The 19531-nt window shown below is 40.6% G+C and overlaps 1 long non-coding RNA gene and 1 pseudogene across 1 annotated transcript in view; one reads left to right on the forward strand and one right to left on the reverse strand.

Moving 5' to 3' along the window:
* Window positions 1-19531, reverse strand: part of LOC139362825 (uncharacterized) — an 82224-nt gene that overhangs the window by 59752 nt on the left and 2941 nt on the right. The window contains exon 3 of the long non-coding RNA XR_011622256.1: window positions 6550-6668. This is a non-coding gene — a long non-coding RNA (uncharacterized lncRNA). The remainder of the gene's footprint in view (window positions 1-6549; window positions 6669-19531) is intronic.
* The window catches only part of LOC105475741 (mitotic spindle assembly checkpoint protein MAD2A pseudogene), a 35927-nt pseudogene that overhangs the window by 2321 nt on the left and 14075 nt on the right, over window positions 1-19531 (forward strand).

Genomic DNA, 19531 nt, shown 5'->3' on the forward strand with positions numbered 1-19531 from the left:
ACCAAGACTCCATCTAAAAAAAAATATATATATATACACACACACACACACACACACATATATATATATAAAACTGTCTCATATAGCATTTCTGCAACAAGGTAGCAGGGCAATCAAGCTCAAGTCCATATTCTAAAGTTCTGTTTGTGTGCTTCCCCTACTAAACCATCATCATTAATCCAGTTGGAAAGATGTTAGAAAGTTTAAATGTAAGCACACCTTAGGGTTAAAGAGCTACCAAACAAAACAAAGGGTATATTTTATCATAAAATGCCACATGTGACTTTACGCACTTTAGAGTATATCATTCCACCCACATAAAATCAACTATTGATAGGTATGTGTAGGTGTACAAAATGTATTTACAGGCCGAGCATGGTGGCTTACACATGTAATCCCAGCACTTTGGGAGGCCAAGGCAGGTGGATCACTTGAGGTCAGGAGATCAAGACCAGCCTGACCAACATGGTGAAATCCCATCTCTACTAAAAATATGAAAATTAGCCAGGCATGGTGGTGCACACCTGTAATCCCAGCTACTCTGGAGGCTGAGGCACAAGAATCACTTGAACTCGGGAGGTGGAGGTTGCAGTAAGCTGAGATTGCAGACTAAGACTCTTTCTCAAAAAGAAAGAAAGAAAGAGACAGAGAGAGAGACAGAAAGAAGGAAGGAAGGAAGGAAGGAAGGAAGGAAGGAAGGAAGGAAGGAAGGAAGGAAGGAAGGAAGGAAGGAAGGAAGGAAGGAAGGAAAGAATATATACATTTACATACAGTGGCTGGGTGCGGTGGCTCACACCTGTAATCCCAGCATTTTGGGAGGCAGAGGTGGGCAGATCACGAGGTCAGAAGTTCGAACCCAGAAGTAGAAATCCTATCTCTACTAAAAATACAAAAATTATCCAGGCATGGTGGTACATGCCTGTAATCCCAGCTACTCAGGAGGCTGAGGCAGAAGAATCGCTTGAACCTGGGAGGCAGAGGTTGCAGTGAGCCAAGGTTGCGCCACTGTACTCCAGCCTGGGCAATAGACTGAGACTCCATCTCAAAAAAAAAGAAAAAGAAAAAGAAAAATATATACATATATATAAAATAGTACCAATATTTGAAACATGGTTAAATTAGAAATTTTTTTTATTATTATTATACTTTAAGTTCTAGGGTACATGTGCATAACGTGCAGGTTTGTTACATATGTATACTTGTGCCATGTTGGTGTGCTGCACCCATCAACTCGTCAGCACCCATCAACTCGTCATTTACATCAGGTATAACTCTCAATGCAATCTCTCTCCCTCCCCCCTCCCCGTGATAGGCCCTGGTGTGTGATGTTCCCCTTCCCGAGTCCAAGTGATCTCATTGTTCAGTTCCCACCTATGAGTGAGAACATGCGGTGTTTGGTTTTCTGTTCTTGCGATAGTTTGCTGAGAATGATGGTTTCCAGCTGCATCCATGTCCCTACAAAGGACACAAACTCATCCTTTTTTATGGCTGCATAGTATTCCATGGTGTATATGTGCCACATTTTCTTAATCCAGTCTGTCACTGATGGACATTTGGGTTGATTCCAAGTCTTTGCTATTGTGAATAGTGCCGCAATAAACATACGTGTGCATGTGTCTTTATAGCAGCATGATTTATAATCCTTTGGGTATATACCCAGTAATGGGATGGCTGGGTCATATGGTACTTCTAGTTCTAGATCCTTGAGGAATCGCCATACTGTTTTCCATAATGGTTGAACTAGTTTACAATCCCACCAATAGTGTAAAAGTGTTCCTATTTCTCCACATCCTCTCCAGCACCTGTTGTTTCCTGACTTTTTAATGATGGCCATTCTAACTGGTGTGAGATGGTATCTTATTGTGGTTTTGATTTGCATTTCTCTGATGGCCAGTGATGATGAGCATTTTTTCATGTGTCTGTTGGCTGTATGAATGTCCTCTTTTGAGAAATGTCTATTCATATCCTTTGCCCACTCTTTGATGGGGTTGTTTGTTTTTTTCTTGTAAATTTGTTTGAAGAAAACCTAGGTAATACCATTCAGGACATAGGCATGGGCAAGGACTTCATGTCTAAAACACCAAAAGCAACGGCAACAAAAGCCAAAATTGACAAATGGGATCTAATTAAACTAAAGAGCTTCTGCACAGCAAAAGAAACTACCATCAGAGTGAACAGGCAATCTACAGAATGGGAGAAAATTTTTGCAATCTACTCATCAGACAAAGGGGTAATATCCAGAACCTACAAAGAACTCAAACAAATTTACAAGAAAATTTTAAATAATTTTTTAAAACTTACTGTTTTTTTATAAATGTTAACTTTACAAAGGAAGAAGCAAATAAAATAAATATTAACCACTCACAACTCTATTTCAAAATATATAATAAAAGAGCATGGCGTTTGCATCACTATTTATCACCTATGTGTCTATCAGACTTTGCAAGTGATTCTGCAGTTGTTGCACAATGGGAGTTTCTAGGCCCGTGAGATATCTGATTCCTGTGCTCTGCAACAGATCTATCTCCTGAATCCAGCAGAGCTCAGGGTCATTCTTAGGTCATATGGTTAAAGACGGCTGTCAATTCACTGCTTGGGCTAGGTTTCAAGTCTCCTTTATCTCTGTTATATTGATGATTCCTAGTGGTAGCTTAAGAAAGTAACCATCCTATCAGTATGCATCTTAATGTTCTGTTGTGTAGCACCAAAATGACTGTATTAAAAGCTCAGTGTGCTGTATGTGAAAGTCGGCTACCCTTTAAAAACTAAGAACTGGAACAAATATATTTGAATAAATAGTTATGGTTCTATGCTGTGCTACAAATTTTTAAAAGGGAGGTTATAATAAAAGGTTGAAACTAGCTGATCCTGTCTCCCTCTCAGTGCTAAGGTAATTATTATTCAGTCAAAAAATACGCAGTGAAAATAAGTAATTGCATAAGAAGATATTATAATCCTGAGCATATACACCTGGTGTTATTTTTACGAATACCCTTTTGGATCCCCATGCCTGTGCAACTTAATGTTCATCACAATTCTCCATGGCAAAGTAAAAAGATAAGTCTTAATTGCAAATATGTGCATGCTTTATTGCCAATGCAATGGCATGAACACATTTAACAGAATTGTCATTCCACTTAATTACTCTGATTTTGACAGGGACCTATTACAGATAAAATTGATAGCATGAGTAATAAGGACCATAAAAAAAAATCACTGCTTTCTGGCTGGGCACAGTGGCTCACGCCTATAATCCCAGCACTTTGGGAGGCCAAGGTGGGTGGATCACCTGAGGTCAGGAGTTAGAGACCAGACTGGCCAACATGGTGAAACCCCATCTCTACAAAAAATACAAAACTTAGCCAGACATGGTGGTGCCTGCCTGTAATCCCAGCTACTTGGGAGGCTGAGGTAGGAGAATCACTTGAACTCAGGAGGCGGAGGTTGCAGTGAGCCGAGATCACACCACTGCCCTCCAGCCTAGGCGACAGAGTGAGACTCTGTCTCAAAAAAAAAAAAAAAAGAAAAAAAATCACTGCTTTCTCTTCAAAGGGTGAGTATTAAGATCTTCTTCCATATTCTCTAAGGCTACTTGCATTAGGTGAAGAAAAAAATAAAGCATAATAATAGGATAGCCATCCTCAAATTGCTTCCTTCCAAGTTGAGTTATGTTTATGATATGACAATGATGCATGGTCATTTCTTTAGACTAACTGGGTTAGATCTGTGACATCTAAAGAAAAGCAACAAATGAATAAGTAGGCAAGTGGACAAAAATAGAGGAAAGCGCTCTCCCAAATTAATTATTTATGTGTTAATCATATGTGCTATTTCTCAGTTTTTTCTCAGTGATATTTAAAGGTATTCATTACACTTTTGCCTGAGACAGGTAATAAAAGTTCAGGAGCTGAACACTAAGCTTAAGATACGTACAGATAAACAGGAGGGATGAGAGGACTATGGTAACAGTCAGTCATTGCCAGAAATTTGAAATTGGCATTAAGAGGAAGCCAGCAGCTCTATTCAAGTTACAAAGTAGTGGTGTGGTTCTTGGCATCCTGGCATGTATAGCCAAATGGAAAGGTGCCAGGTATTGGCTGGAATAGCATAAACTACTGATTTTCTCTTCCACAAATTAAGCAAATTAAGGTAAGGAAGAGTTTTAGCAGCACGGCACCAATGTTTTATGTAGTCACATTAAACTGTCTGCTACTTGAGTTCATTTTCCACGTTCTAGTTTATGATTCACTTTTCAAAAAACTAGTGTCTTCATAAAATGTCTCCATACACCTCACACCCATGCTAATGAAGAAAAAAAATCTAAATTTCAAAATACACCTATAAATCAATTACCCAAATAGGTAATGAATCAAAGCATCTCCTTTTTGGTTTTTTTTTTTTTTTTTTTTTGAGAGGGAGTCTCGCTCTGTTGCCCAGGCTGGAGTGCAGTGGCACAATCTCAGCTCACTGCAACCTCCAACCCTTGGGTTCAAGTGATTCTCCTGCCTCAGCCTCCTGAGTAGCTGGAACTGCAGGCATGTGCCATCACACCCGGATAATTTTTTGTGTTCTTAGTAGAGATGGGGTTTCACTGTGTTAGCCAGGATGGTCTCGACCTCCTGACATCATGATCCACCCGCCTCGGCCTCCCAAATTGCTAAGATTACAGGTCTGAGCCACCATGCCCAGCTTCCTTTTTGGTCTTTTAAACTTGAAACTGTCATTCAAAATAAGCTCATATTTGTTTGACTATTGATCAAATGGATATCTTCAATAAAAATATTTTTCCCAAGCTACTTTTGTCTTTCAATTCAGAAATGGTTTTATGCTATGCCAACAGGATGAGATATTCAGAGGATTAAATCGATAGACTATAAATTATATGTAAAAAAAAACTTCAGGTCACTACCCTGACACAACAGATTTATTATTAAAGTAGGTAACTCCATAGCAATTCACATTAGTTTTTATAAAGTAAGAGACAGGGAGAGATCAATGATAACTTTGGCTTACTGCTGCTTTTAATGGTTCATTTATAACAGCTACTTATCTCCTATTATTTTAGCTTGCTATAATAATGCCAAGTCAAGAAAAAAGATAATCACCATTATGGGAATATATATTTAATTCAAGTCTGATTGACTGTTCTTTAATCTGATTCATGTATTTGTAGAGTGGCCAGAAGTACTCTAAAAGCATAGTGATTCTTAGGTACACATAAAAACCCCATTAAACAGTCTATATCAAGTTTAGAGTAAAACACATCTGGCAGTTTTGGCTTTATTTTCATAGGCATATTATTATTAAATAACCACACTGCAGGGCACACCCAAAACCCACCAGCTCAAACCCAACTGCTACTATGAACATCAAGGATAACAGCCAAATCTTAAATGGACCTTTTAGCCTCACTACGTTTCCTGGAGACTACTATCTTTGCAAATAAAAAGCAGATTTTTGCTCTACACATGCACATGGATCCACATTCCATTCCTGGATTCTCTACAATCATCTTGCCATTCTTGATGATTAATTACCCTGATTGCAGTGGAGATTTGATACAGGCTTCCAAAGGCCATCTCAAATGAAGGAGGAATAAGCTCACTGATTTCGTTTAAGAAGGTTGAACAAGGGCAGTCCTCACCAACCAATCCCCCATATCTTTTCTTCCAGGGTAACTGCTATTAAATAAATATTAAAGGATAGGATTAGGGTTATAGAATTAGGGAGGGAAGGCTCCCCAGTACCATCACTATGGTGGAATGGTAAATAAGGACTCAGGTCTTCTTGGCAATATAAGGTAGCTCTACCACTGTTCATCCCTACTGCTTGCCTTGTTAAGTCTCTGCCCAGAAACATAAGGAACCTGGCTGATCTCTCCTGACTCTCTACATCTCTGAATGACACTATTGGTGGTGCAGATGCAATTTCAATCCAAAAGCAGTGGTTACAGTACATTCTTCAAAAAGCTAAAATTAATAAGACTGGCAATACCAAGCGTTGGCAAGGATGTGGAGTAACTGGAACTCTCATACATTGATGGTGAGAGTATTAAATTGATACAACTGGCTGGGTGTGGTGACTCATGCCTGTAATCCCAGCACTTTGGGAGGCCAAGGCAGATAGATCACCTGAGGTCAGGAGTTCAAGACCAGCCTGACTAATATGGTGAAACCCCATCTCTACTAAAAATAATACAAAAATTGGCTGGGCGTGGTGGTGGGTGCCTATAGTCCCAGCTACTTGGAAGGCTGAGACAGGAGAACTGCTTGAACCTGGGAGGCGGAGCTTGCAGTGAGCTGAGATCATGCCACTGCACTCTAGCCTGGGTGACAGAGCAAGACTCCATCTCAAAAAAATAATAATAAATAAGTAAATAAATAAATAAATTGGTACAACCACTTTAGAAAACTGTTTGGCAGCCTCTATGAAAGCTAAACACATACCTAGCCTATGATCTAACAATTCCACTCTTAGGAACATAGCCAAGAGATATGGATACATATTCTCACCAAAAGACATTAACAAGAGTGTTCACAAAAGACTTACTCAAAGCCAGGTGTGGTGGCATGTGTCTGCAGTCCCAGCTACTCAGGAGGCCGAGGTGGAATGATTACTTGAGCCCAGGAGATCAAGGCCAACTTGGGCAACAAAGTGAGACTCCATTTCTAAAAAGAAAAAGAAAAGATTTACTCAAAACAGCCAAAAATTCGAAACAACCAAAATGTCACCACAGTAGAAGAGATAAATGAAACATGATATATTCATACAATGGAATATTACACTGTGATTTTTTTTAAAGGACAAACTATTATTACTAGCTATAACATGAATAAGTCCTATAGATACTGTATTAAGAAAACAGACACACAGTATCTACCATATGAATCCATTTATATGGAATACAAAAATAGGAAAAGCAATCCAGCAATAAAAGTCAGAATAGTGGGGGTGAGGTGTGAGAGGTGGGAACTGATTGGAAAAGGACACAAAAGAATCTTCTGGGGTGCTAGAAAAGTTCTATATCTTGATCTAAGTAATCAAGATACACATCACATCAGGTATGATCAAGATACACATCAAATAAAGGTATGTGATGAATCTTAAAAGCATTATAGAAAACAGACACAAAAGTCTATATGTAGTATGATTTCATTTTGGAAAGGGCAAAACTGTAGGGATAGACAGTAGGTCAGTGGTTACCAGAAGATTTGGGTAAAAGGAGGGAACTAACTGCAAAGGGTTACAAGCAAACTTTTGGGGATGATAGAAACAGTCCATATCTTGACTGTGGTTGTGGTTATCTGACTCTACACAGTTATCAACATTCATCAAACTATACATTTAAAAGGATGAATATTAAAGCTCAATTATAATTCATTGCCTACTTTGAAAACATTCAACAATCTAAACACTTAAGATTAGTATACTTCGGCTGGGCGTCATGGCTTACGCCTGTAATCCCAGCACTTTGGGAAGCAGAGTAATCCCAGCACTTTGGGAAGCAGAGACAGGCAGATCACCTGAGGTGGGGAGTTCCAGACCAGCCTGACCAATGGAGAAACCCCATCTCTACTAAAAATACAAAAATCAGCTGGGCATGGTGGCATATGCCTGTAATCCCAGCTACTCAGGAGGCTGAGGCAGGAGAATCCCTTGAACCCGGGAGGTGGATGTTGCAGTGTTCCAAGATGGCGCCACCGCACTCGGTCTGGGCAACATGAGTGAAATTCTGTCTCAAAAAAAAAAAAAAAGATTAGTATACTCTATGTACTTCCTATACTGTGTGTATATTATACTTTACTTTTAAAAAGTTTGAAAGGTAAAGAAAAAAAAAAAAAAAAGAGGTTAAGTGGGTTGTAAGGCAGGCATTCCAGTCCAGACTTTGCTACTGCTGTGTTATGTGAAATGCTTTAATTGCTGCTACTGAATAAAAATACAGAAAGTGTTAGGCCTGGAACTGGCCCTGAAACTCACATAATCTCACTCTGATCTACAGAGGAGAAATGATCTCTGAAATATCACACAGCTAGTCAGTTGTGGAGGCAGAAGTGAAAACCTAGGACAACTGACTCTGACTCTAGTTCGATTCCAGTTCAAGTGAGATTTTTAAAAAGTCAAACTAATCATTTGACACTACAAAGTAGCAAATTTTCAATGAATTGTGTAATACTGGGCCCCTGTTTGCACATACAGTCATGTGCCACATAAGATGTTTTGGTCAACAATGGTCGGGCACGGTGGCTCATGACTGTAATCCCAACACTTTGGGAGGCCGAGGCGGGTGGATCACCTGAGGTCAGAGGTTCTCGACCAGCCTGGCCAACATGGTGAAACCCCATCTCCACTAAAAATACAAAAATTAGCCAGGCATGGTGGCAGGCACCTGTAATCCCAGCTACTCGGGGGACCGAGGCAGGAGAATCGCTTGAACCCAGGAGGCAGAGGTTTCGGTGAGCCGAGATGGCGCCATCGCATTACAGCCCGGGGGATAAGAGCGAGACTTTGTCTCAAAAAAGAAAAAAAGGAAAAAAAGATGTTTTGGCCAACAATAGACCTCATATACAATGGTGGTCCTATAAGATTATAATGGGGCTGAAAAATTACTATCACCCAGTGATGTCATAGCTGTCAGGATATAATGAAATTAATTTAAAAAAAATAAATTTAGTGGGCCGGGCACAGTGGCTCAGGCCTGTAATCCCAGAAATTTGGGAGGCTGAGCAGGGTGGATTGCCTGAGCTCAGGAGTTCGAGACCACACTGGGCAACATGGCAAAACCCCATCTCTACTAAAATACAAAAAATGAGCTGGACATAATGGCACATGCCTGTAATCCCAGCTACTCAGGAGGCGGAGGCACGAGAAACACTTGACCCCGGGAGGCAGAGGTTGCAGAGAGCCAAGATCACATCACTGTACTCCAGCTTGGGCTACAGAGTGAGACTCTATCTCAAAAACATGGCGAAACCCCGTCTCTACTAAAAATACAAAAATTAGCCAGGCGTGTTGGCACTCACCTGTAATCCCAGCTACTCGGGAGGCTGAGGTAGGAAAATCATTTGAACCTGGGTGGTGGAGGTTGCAGTGAGCCGAGATTGCGCCATTGCACTCCAGCCTGAGCAACAAGAGTGAAACTCCGTCTCGAAAAAATAAATAAAAATTTAAAAATAAATAAATTTAGTGTAGACTAAATGTACAGTGGCCTTTTTTGGTTTGTTTCGTTTTTTTGTTTGTTTGTTTTGTTTTGTTTTGAGATGGAGTTTTGCTCTGGAGTGCAGTGGCAGATCTTGGCTCACTGCAACCTCCGCCTCCTGGGTTCAAGTGATTCTCCTGCCTCAGCCTCCTAAGTAGCTGGGATTACAGGTACCTGCCACTATAACTGGCTAATTTTTGTATTTTTATAAGAGATGGGGTTTCACCATGTTGGCCAACCTGATCTCGAATTCCTGACCTCAGGTGATCCACCCACCCTGGCCTCCCAAAGTGCTGGGATTACAGCCATGAGCCACTGTGCCTGGCCAGTGTACAGTGTTTATTAGGTTTACAACAGTGGATAATAATGACCTGGGCCTTCTCATTCACCAACCACTCACTCCCTGACTCATCCAGAGCAACTTCCAGTCCTACAAGCTCCATTCATGGTAAGTGTCCTATACAGCCGTACCATTTTTATCTTTTATACTATATTTTTATTGTGTCTTTTCAACATTTAGATACACAAACACTTACCACTGCATTACAATTGCCCACGGTATTCAGTATAGTAATAAGTTGTGCAAGTTTGTAGCCTAGGAAGAGCTATACCATAGAGCCTAAGTGTGTAGTAGGTTATATACCATCTATATTAGTGTAAATACACTCTATGATGTTTGCACAAAGATGAAATAATCTGGCCGGGCGCGGTGGCTCAAGCCTGTAATCCCAGCACTTTGGGAGGCCGAGACGGGCGGATCACGAGGTCAGGAGAACGAGACCATCCTGGGTAACACAGTGAAACCCCGTCTCTACTAAAAAATACAAAAACTTAGCCGGGCGAGGTGGCAGGCGCCTGTAGTCCCAGCTACTCGGGAGGCTGAGGCAGGAGAATGGCGTGAACCCGGGAGGCGGAGCTTGCAGTGAGCTGAGATCCAGCCACTGCACTCCAGCCTGGGTGACAGAGCGAGACTCCGTCTCAAAAAAAAAAAAAAAAAAAAAAGAAATAATCTAACAACACATTTATCAGAACATAGTCCTGTCATTAAGCAACATATGACTACATTTGCTTTCCACTTCCAAAGATGCCACTGTACTACTTCAGCCTGAGTGAGAGAGTAAAATACTGTCTCTAAGAAAAAAAAAATATTATTATATATATGAGTTATCAGTGATCCTTTGATAATAGCAATTTACCCAAAAATGTACATTATTATAGCCTCCATTTAGGAAGCTCCAACTCAAAACTAAATCTTGCCATACCATCTACCCCTTCCTGTCTGGGGCCATCTCCAGTATCTCTTAGTCATGCAAAGTACCCAAACTGCTCTACTACTGGGAGAGGTATTTTAGGTACAATCTAGATTATATGACTCCTTTATTAACTCTTCTGAAAATTTAGTTCCTCTGAAACAAAGTCAACATTTTTAAGTCCACACATTCACAAACACCCCAGATCTTATCAAATTCTATAATATCAGACGGTGTTCATCGTGCTATATAGTTCCCAACAATATTCTCATAAAATTGCAAACAAGAGCAGTTATGCCATACTTGAAAATTGAAACATTAAAGAAGTGCTAAATCAGTGATCCCTAGTTTCTCTTTCTATGCTCTGTAGCTATCTAAATGACCTTTTGACCCCCCTTTCCCTCCCATCCCTCACTAAAACCCAAACACTAACTTCTCTCTGACTTCCACCCCCTGCAAAACAGAAAAGAAACTAGTATGTTATTTACACTTTTTGATTGACTGACTAGTTACACTTTAGTTCCTTTGATGTTGTTGTTGTTGTTGTTGTTGTTGTTGAGATAGAGTTTCACTCTGTCACCCAGGCTGGAGTGCAGTGGTTCAGTGACTGCTCACTGCAACCTTGACTTCCCAGGCTCAAGGAATCCTCTTGTCTCAGCCTCCCAAGTAGCTGGGACAATGGGTGTGTACCACCACACTCTGCTAATTTTTATTTTATTTTATAGTAGAGATGAGGTATCATTCTGTTGCCCAGGCTGTTCTCCAACTCCTGTGCTCAAGTAATCCTTCCCCCTCAACCTCCCAAAGTGCTAGGATTACAGGCATGAGCCACCATACCTGGCCCACTTTAGTTCTAGTAAGTTTTAGCAGTATGTTAATTCAAGTAATATTTACACTTTAAGTCATTTTATCCCTTATTGCATAATGAAAGGCCAATTGCTTCTCCATTAAATAATTCTGACCTTCAATTTAACTTCAGTAAGCAAGTGAGAAAATATTTTGGAAACAAGGAAGAATTTGCAACCACACTTTGTATTCCTAGTCTTGGGGAGTCATGAACAACATTAGAATAGCTGAGAGGAGCTGGGCACCGTAGCTCATGCCTGTAATCCCAGCACTTTGGGAGGCCGAGGCAGGTGGATCATGAGGTCAGGAGATCAAGACCATCCTGGCTAACACGGTAAAACCCCATCTCTACTAAAAATACAAAAAATTAGCCAGGCGTGGTGGCATGTGCCAGTGGTCCCAGCTACTCAGGAGGCTGAGGCAGGAGAATCTCTTGAACCCGGGAGGCAGCGGTTGTGGTGAGTCAAGATCCCACCACTGCGCTCCAGCCTAGGCGACAGAGCAAGACTCTGTCTCAAAAAAAAAAAAAAAAATATAGCTGAGAGGCTATAAAGAAAGAACCCAAAGGATCATTTGTTCATTTAATCACTCATTCATGCATTCAGTAAACATTTACCAAGGGTCTACCATGTGCCAGGTATTGTACAAGGCAGAGAGAATCGATGATTAATAAGATATGGTCTCTATCCTGAAGTATTTTGCAAGGAGGAGTCACAAACATATTAAAAATATTTAAAGCCCAAAAGTGAGAAGTGCTCTGACAAGTAGAAAACACTGAAAAAGAACAGGAGAGATGGGATTCACTCCCCCTGGGGAGTCAGAACAGGTTTCATAAGGACAGATCTGTGAGCTCAGCTTGAAGGAATGTGACATGTTGAAAGGCAAAGAAAGGATTGAAATGGGTTTCCCAAACTTTCAGCCAAATATGAAAGGAGACAGGATGAGGGGAATGGGTTACCTTTCTTTGCGCAGAGGGAATTTAAGGCCAGAGAAGATAATGGCAAGCCCAGTGTCTACCGCAGCCACAAAGACAAAGGGCTGTGGCAGCAGCTGGGCCCTTTCCTCTTATCTGCAGTCACACAGAGAAGACAGTTGATGACAAGCCTTGCCAAGATGCCCTTAGCCACTTTAGGGGAGGACAGGTGCAAACATTTTCATATAACTCCATGCTCAGCCTACACTCTTTAAAAAGTTATGTTTGTATCAGGATATATCATTGGAACATAAATTTTATCCACATCCTTTAAAATAGTTATTACAATTTGGTTTTGCCCTGTTTTTGGCCTAAGAATTTCAAAGCCTTTGTTGGTGTTAGGATAACAAAGGTTTGTAATCAAACAACGTCCTTGCCTCAAAATAGCTTCCTTCTAGCCAGGGAAGTATTAGAGGGGGTCTTGCCTAGCTATAGCAGATAAGGGCTTATTCCTGGAAACTTGCTGAAGGCAGACAAGCTCCTATTCTATCCTCCCTAAATTCCAGCAAAGCCAGGTGTGTCTCTACAAAATCCAGTGCTGACCTCTTTTGCACAATTTCTTGGCCTAAGCAACTTTCTTAGGTCTTTAACCCTCCCTTGCCCCAAAATGTGCAGATGAATAGGTTGTCATAAAGCATATTTGATGTTATTTTAGTCAGTGTCTAATATTTTTGTATCACACCCGTTTTTCTTAGAGTTCTAAAATATAGCTCTCAAGGTTGGGTACCGTGGCTCATTCCTGTAATCCTAGCACTTTGGGACACCAAGGTGGGTGGATCACCTGAGGTCAGGAGTTCAAGACCAGCCTGGCTAACATGGCAAAACCCCCTCTCTACTAAAAATACAAAAATTAGCCAGGAGTGGTGGCACACGCCTGTAATCCCAGCTACTCGGGAGGCTGAGGCAGGAGAATCACTTGAACCTAGGAGGCGGAGGTCGCAGTAAGCCAAGATCGTACCACTGCATTCCAGCCTGTGCAACAAGAGTGAAACTCCGTCACAAAAAACAAAAACAAAATAGCCCTCAAACCCCTACATTATTCCAAACTCTGCTAATGTAACAATGAATATCCATTCTTTATTCTTTTAAAAAATATGTTCATTCTTTCAACAGCATTTATCCAACAGTGAGGCAACGGGGTTAGTTATCCCTTCAATGCCCATTGTCTCCTTCTTCCATTTTAGCTGGGCTCATGGCCACCCACCCAAAGATGGTATTTCCTAGTATCCTAGGTGTGGCCACATGACTACATTTATCAGAATGGAATGTGAGTGAAATCTCCAAATATACTGTAAATTCCTGGTGATCAGAAACCCTGTCTTTACATATATTTTATTTCCAACAGTACCCATCCAGTATTATGTTAATAAATGTTTGTTGATCTAGCTTTTTATCTTGACTAATGTTTCATCCCTACTGTATATTTTGGATCAGAAATAAATTTTATGATTCTAGAAACATGAAAAAGAATAGAAAGTAAATGGAAGTAATGTGTACAACATACAAGTCATTTACTTCACAGGAAATTGCTTGCTCTACATTTTTGCTCTACTCTTCTTCCTGAAAACTGAAATAGGGATGTGGAGCTGACACAGCTTCAACCATGTAGACAAGACTAGGGAATGTCAGAGCAGCACAGTGAAAGAAACAGATTCTGAATGACTTCACATGCTGAGGTACCCCACCAGTATGGATGCTTACATTCCTCTAACATGTTACATGCAAGAGAATTAAACTTCAGCCATATTTAAGTCACTTAATTTTTTGGTTTCTTTGTTACAGTAGCTTAGCTGGACCCTAGTTTTTTGTTTTTTGTTTTTTGTTTTTTTTTTCAGATGGAGTCTCGCTCTGTCGCCCAGGCTGGAGTGCAGTGGCTGGATCTCAGCTCACTGCAAGCTCCACCTCCCGGGTTCACACCATTCTCCTGCCTCAGCCTCCCAAGTAGCTGGGACTACAGGTGCCCGCCACCATGCCTGGCTAGTTTTTTGTGGTTTTTTTTTTTTTTTTTTTTTTGTATTTTTTAGTAGAGACGGGGTTTCACCATGTTAGCCAGGATGGTCTCGATCTCCTGACCTCATGATCCGCCCGTCTCGGCCTCCCAAAGTGCTGGGATTACAGGCTTGAGCCACCGTGCCCGGCCTGGACCCTAGTTAACATAAACATTTATTCGATGTCTTTTGAGCATTTACTATGTGACAAGAACTGTCTTCTGGGTAAACATAAAGTGGCGAATAAGCAGAAAATCTCCCAGGACACAGGTTGCTTATAGTCTAGAACAGGGGTGTCCGATCTTTTAGCTTCCCGGGGCCACATTGGAAGAATTGTCTTGGGCCACACATAAAATACACTAACACTAATGATACCTGATGAGCTAAAAATATATATCACCAAAAAAACCTCATAATGCTTTAAGAAAGTTTACAAATTTGTGTTGGGCCACATTCAAAGCCATCCTATGCCACACGCGCCCATAGGCCATGGATTGGACAAGCTTGCTCTAGAAAGTGATACTAACAAAAAATGTAAAACTAAATTTTCAAACTGTGCTAAGTATGTAAAGGAAACAAAGAGAATGCTGAAGTAGAATCTAACAGACAGCGATACATTCTGAGTGGAATAGTCCACTAAGGCCTCCCTGAGGAAGCATCATTTAGCTAAGGCCTCAAGGTCATAGAAAGAAATGGGGAGAGGGAGTCCATTCTAGCATGCAAAGACCTAAGGCAAGAAAGAGCTTGGCTCTTTGAATCAAGCTCAACCACTCACCTTACACAATTATAGATGCTCAATCAGGGTCTCCACAGATGCCTTCATGACATGCTCAAAAAAAGAAAGAAAAGAAAAGAAAGAAAAGAGAGAAAGAAGAAGAAGGAGGGAACCTAATGGAAGGCGAGGGGAGGGAAGGGAAGGAGAGGGGAGAGGAGGGGAGGGGAGGGGAGAGAAGGGAAGGGAAGGGAAGGGAAGGGAAGGGAAGGGAAGGGAAGGGAGAGGAAAGGTAAGGGAAAAAAAAGAAATATCTAGTCAGTCAAACAAGTTAGGGAAAGAGTAGAGAGCGTCATTAAGAATGAGCGCTTGGGAGTCAGGCAGCTGAGTTTAAAAGTAGACTTTGCCATTTCACAGCTGGGCGACCTCTCATCTTCGGTTTCCGCTTCTGTAAAATGTGGGTTATAATGGCACCTACATCTCACAAGGTTGTGAAGAGGATTTAAATGAATCAATCCATGTGAAGTACTTAGCACAGTGCCCAGCACAATGTAAGGGATCAACAAGTATCAACTACTGCTATACATATAGGAGCCTCAGAAGAATAAATACTCAAGCGGATATGATAGGAAGGCTGTAAAATAAAATAGAAAATAAATTATGCTCTCCAACTCAATTAGATAAATTTGTGTTTTCTTGGTGGGTAAAGAAAAGGGCCATCATTCACCCTTTTTATATATTTGTATAGGTTTAACAAGGAAAGAGAGTGTGCATTAAAATAAATCAAAGCGGCTGTGGGAGCCGCCGTGGTTGCTGTCCGCGGAGTGGAAGTGCGTGCCTTTGTTAGTGTCCCTGGCCATGGCGCTGCAGCTCTCCCGGGAGCAGGGAATCACCCTTCACAGGAGCGCCGAAATTGTGGCCGAGTTCTTCTCATTCATCATCAACAGCATTTTATATCAGCGTGGCATATATCCATCTGAAACTTTTACTAGAGTGCAGAAATACGGACTCACCTTGCTTGTAACTACTGATCTTCAGCTCATAAAATATCTAAATAATGTGGTGGAACAACTAAAAGATTGGTTATACAAGTGTTCAGTTCAGAAACTGGTTGTAGTTATCTCAAATATTGAAAGTGGTGAGGTCCTGGAAAGACGGCAGTTTGATATTGAGTGTGACAAGACTGCAAAAGATGACAGCGCACCCAGAGAAAAATCTCAGAAAGCTATCCAGGATGAAATCCGTTCAGTGATCAGACAGATCACAGCTACAGTGACATTTCTGCCACTGTTGGAAGTTTCTTGTTCATTTGATCTGCTGATTTATACAGACAAAGATTTGGTTGTACCTGAAAAATGGGAAGAGTTGGTACCACAGTTTATTACCAATTCTGAGGAAGTCCGCCTTCATTCATTTACTACTACAATCCACAAAGTAAATAGCATGGTGGCCCACAAAATTCCTGTCAATGACTGAGGATGACTATGAGGAAAATAATGTAATTGTAATTTTGAAATTTGGTTTTCCTGAAATCAAGTCATCTACAGTTAATATGTTTTATTTCATTGGTTAATTTTTACATGGAGAAAACCAAAATGATACTTACTGAACTGTAATTGTTCCTTTTATTTTTTGGTACCTATTTGACTTATCATGGAGTTAACATCATGAATTTATTGCACATTGTTCAAAAGGAACCAGGAATTTTTTTTGTCAACGTTGTGATGTATATTCCTTTGAAGATAGTAACTGTAGATGGAAAAACTTGTGCTATAAAGCTAAATGCTTTCCTAAATCAGATGTTTTGGTCAAGTAGCTCGACTCCGTATAGGTAGGGATACAAAATACAGCAAAAGAAGTCTAAATATTCAGAATCTTTGTTAAGGTCCTGAAAGTAACTAATAATCTATAAACAATGAAATATTGCTGTATTAGCTCCTTTTGACCTTCATTTCATGTGTAGTTTTCCCTAATGAATCAGTTTCCAATTATTTGACTTTAATTTATGTAACTTCAACCTATGAAGCAATGGATATTTGTACTCTTTAATGTTCTGTGATACAGAACTCTTAAAAATGTTTTTGTGTGTGTGTGTGTGTTTTATAAAATCAAGTTTTAAGTAAAAGTAAGGAAATAAAGTTGTTTGTTTTAAAAAAAATAAAAAAATAAAATAAAATAAACCAAAGTTAGGCAAAGAGAAAAAATGGAATATGAAGAAGCTGGCTTCTGGTCCACCTTCTATAGATACTTACTAAATCATATAGTCCAATTTTCTTCCCACAATTCCAGACCACAGTCCACAGGCCCCCAAAAATATCAAAGCTCAATTATTTGGTATATTATATGGTACACGTATCAGGTTTCTTAGTTGTAAGCAACAGCAACTGACTATTGGTATTTTAATTGGAACAGGAACAGATGGGTAGCTCAGAACATTGCTAGAAAGACTGGAAAGCAAGCTTGAAAAATGAAAAGCTTGGCAGTCAGATCCAGAGCTAACTGTCACCACAAAGTCAGTCTGGTGAGCAGACAACTTCTTCTGCCCCAAACCTTATGCTGCCACCTGCACTGTCAAGCCACTAGACCTGGTCACTATTGGATGTCATCTTTAGCACCTTTATCATGGCTGTGCTAGAAATAGATGACCCTGCTGAGAAAGCGAGGATATGGCCTTCTCAGACTTATAATGAAAAATTCTCTAAACATAAAGGGTTCAGACGGTAGCCAACCCCATCAAAAAAGAAAAAAGAAGCCGGCACGATGGCTCACGCTGGTAATCTCGGCACTTTGGGAGGCTGAGGTGGGTGGATTGCCTGAAGTCAGGAGTTCAAGACCAGCCTGGCCAACATGGTGAAACCCCATCTCTCCTAAAAATACAAATATTAGCCAGGCGTAGTGGTGGACTTCTGTAATCCCAGCTACTCAAGAGGCTGAGACAGGAGAATCACTTGAACCGAGGCAGCAGAGTTTGCAGTAAGCCGAGATCATGCCATTGCACTCCAGCCTGGGTGACAAGAAACTCCATCTCAAAAAAATAAAAATGAACTTTATTCTATGTGTGTATATAGTCATCTATGTTTTATTGTACAAAACTAAGATCATATTGTATATACAGGTTGAGTATTACATGTCTGAGATGCTTGGGACAAAAAGTGTTTCAGATTTTGGATTTTTTTGGATTTTGGAACATTTGCATATGCCTAACGAGATATCTTGGGGATGGAACCCAAGTCTAAACACAAAATTCATTTACGTTTCATATACCTATTATACACATAAGCCTGAAGGTAATTTTATGCAATTTTTTTTTTTTTTTTTTTTTTGAGACGGAGTCTCACTCTGGTCCCCCAGGCTGGAGTGCAATGGCACGATCTTGGCTTACCACAACCTCTGCCTCCTGAGTTCAAGTGATTCTCTTGCCTTAGCCTCCTGAGTAGCTGAGATTACAGGCGCCTGCTACCACGCCTGGCTAATTTTTGTATTTTTAGTAGAGACAGGGTTTCACCATGTTGGCCAGGCTGGTCTCAAACTCCTAACTTCAGGTGATCCACCCACCTCGGCCTCCCAAAGTGCTGGGATTATAGGCTTGAGCCACCACGCCCGGCATGCAATATTTTTAATAACTTTTGCATGAAACAAATTTTTTTGTTAAGTACTTACATGTGGAATTTTCCACTTGTGGTGCCATGTTGACACAAAAATTCAAGATTTGGGAGTATTTCAGAGTTTGGGTTTTTGGATTAGGGATGCTCCATCTGTATAGATTTTAATAGCCTAACACCAGGTTTCTAACATATAAACGTATTTTAAATATGAAGTTAAATTTAAGATTAGTTTTAATTACATTTCTACTTTTGCAGTCCTAAAATATGAGATTTCAACATGTGATAACTGAATGAAATGCATGGGCTGCAAATTCCAACTTTGCTAATCACTCACTGTGAGACTCATGGTGAGACTCATGGTGAGACACTTACAGAACTTCCCTAAGTCTCAGTTTCTCCATGTGTAAATGGGAATAAAAAAAACGCATATCATAAGGTTGCTGTGAGGAAAAACAAGATCATACATAAAAAACCTTTAGCTCAGCATCTAGTGCCGAAACAGTCTTCAATAAATGTTAACATAAAAATATAAGTTGTCACAATTTTCTGAAGTCTAGATTTCTCTCATAGAAAGAGTACTTTTTTTTGGCCGGCCGCGGTGGCTCAAGCCTGTAATCCCAGCACTTTGGGAGGCCGAGGCGGGCGGATCACGAGGTCAGGAGATGGAGACCATCCTGGCTGACACGGTGAAACCCCGTCTCTACTAAAAAAATACAAAAAACTAGCCGGGCGAGGTGGCGGGCGCCTGTAGTCCCAGCTACTGGGGAGGCTGAGGCAGGAGAATGGCGTGAACCCGGGAGGCGGAGCTTGCAGTGAGCTGAGATCCGGCCACTGCACTCCAGCCTGGGCGGCAGAGCGAGACTCCGTCTCAAAAAAAAAAAAAAAAAAAAAAAAAAGAAAGAGTACTTTTTTTTTCTTTTTTTTTTTTTCAAGACAGGGTCTCTGTTGCCCAGGCTGGACA

Source organism: Macaca nemestrina, chromosome 4 (assembly GCF_043159975.1).
Source record: "Macaca nemestrina isolate mMacNem1 chromosome 4, mMacNem.hap1, whole genome shotgun sequence".
NCBI classification, from domain to species: Eukaryota; Metazoa; Chordata; class Mammalia; order Primates; family Cercopithecidae; genus Macaca; species Macaca nemestrina.